Raw genomic sequence first — 2,201 nt, 5'->3', positions numbered from 1 at the left:
TAGGTAACACATGATTTGTATTTCAATGCCTTTTCAAAAAAAAATATCTTTAGTAGAATAGTTTATCAAAAAAAAGTTTATTAAAGAGGGGTTGTTAAAAAATTTAAACGTTTATATTTTTCAATAAAAAGTTATAGGTTTTTCAAAATAACAACTTGTAATTTTTCATTATATAAAATTCTACAATTAGTTTTTTTAAATCATGTCATCATTTTAAAAACGCTTTAGTAACTAGTTGAACAGTATTTCAATACCACTATGAAATCATCATTTCAATAGAGGATTTTTCCCCGCTAAACTTTTACAGTATATATAATTCTTATTCTATTAAGTCTTTAACGTAATTTCAAACTTAGTTGATCTTAATTATCTTAAAAGTTCTTTAGCAGTATAAACAATAAAAAAAATCATATAATTTCCATATTTATTTTTCAATTAAGGACATTCAACTTTATAGACACTTTATTAAGTTTTATGAAGATAAAAATTTTATAATAAAGTACTTACATATATAATTTGTTATAAAAGAAAAAAAAAAAAAACAATATTTAATTTTTATTTTTTTATTAAATCACACTAGTTAAAAAATGTTAAACTTATGTAAACTTTATATTTAAACTATCATGAAATAGTAATTTAATTTAAAATCATAATCAGTGTTAAGTTGACTATTAATTGATTAACATTTAAAAGTTTTTTCACGATTAACATCTAAATAAATTTAAATGAGGTCAACTAATAGTTTTTGTTCAAAATTTAATAGGCAAAATTCATGAATATTTTTTTGAACTGAATAAAAACTGAATTGCCATAAAAATTACACTTGGCTTGAACAGTTGCAGCCTTTATGCATAGAATTATCAATTAGTTTCTGAAGCAATCGAATTTCTATTTTTATTTCGGGGAATTTTGTAACATATCAAACTGGTAGCTTTAGAAGCGCAAACAAGTAGTTAAAGAATAACACAATTATAATTTTTAATATAGAATTTTGTATTATAAAAAAAACCAATACTATTATACAAAGCAGTTCTAAAATACTTAATTCACTATAATACCTAACTTGGGGTTAGTTTAAAAGTGTTAAACTATTTTTATTGTTACAAATTACACATTATAAACATTTTTGTGGTAGAAAATAAGTAAAATATACGCTTTTAATGCAGTTTTTTTAGTAAGATAATGCAAAAATAAACAAATATATTTCTTGGAAACTTAACTTGAACTCTGTTTTTAAAAAACCATTATTTGCTACATGTTAAAAATCAAATGCATTTATCTTATAAAAAACATTAGTAACTTTTTTTGAGATTATAAACATAATTTAATAACTTTTTTATTTAGACAGCTTGATATTTACTAATACATTTGCTCAAATATTTTCAGCATTTACAGAAGAAAAGCAATTTGCATTTTGCTTTAAAAATCAGCAGCCGCCTAATGTAAAAACAGCATACGCACTTTGGTCACATTTACGTGAAATCTCTCGATTTTATTTGCTTTTTTCTCATCTAATACTGTACATAAAAGCTTAAATTTCAGAGTACTTGATCATAACTACAGCTTTAGGTAAAAACACGTTCGGATGTGAAGGAAAAAAAGATAATGTAAGCTTTGCTTGCTTTAAGCTACCTGACAATGTGACTATTAGAAAATGTCTAAAAAACAACAATGAAAAGAAAGTTGTCTTGTCTGAGTGTTGAGGAGTTATTGTAGCAGAAAAGGATTGTTACTTAAACAATAAACAAAAGGTGAATCTAAAGATGAACAAGCAAAATGAAATGCAGCCAGTTGTTTTTGTAGCAGAAAATACTTCGACTATTAAAAAAAAGAAGAGTTTGTTTGTTAACTTTAGGCAGCTTGATAATCAGATTGATGAAGTTCGATGATCAGCAATATTTGTATGTGAGAACTTTACTGGTTATGTTCAAAGTTGTCTAAAGTTTATCAAGCGAAAGGCAATTTTAAGCATTCGATGATCCATAGATTTCTGAGGAGAATGTTTAATTTTGCTATAGGATTACAAACAATTTCGCAGAAAGAAACTAGAATGTCGATGAAGTTTGAAGTCATGCAGATAAGCTAACATGAAACATTTCTGTAAACTCTGATTAATATAACAAATATTTAACAATTAATTCTAGTTTAAAAGTTTTGCAAGTAAACTAAATTTGAAATAAAAGAAAACTTTTTTTTTTGTG

This window comes from Thalia democratica, unplaced genomic scaffold (assembly GCF_965202585.1).
Source record: "Thalia democratica unplaced genomic scaffold, ktThaDemo2.hap1.1 HAP1_SCAFFOLD_366, whole genome shotgun sequence".
Taxonomy (NCBI): Eukaryota; Metazoa; Chordata; class Thaliacea; order Salpida; family Salpidae; genus Thalia; species Thalia democratica.
This window is presented reverse-complemented; position numbering follows the sequence as displayed.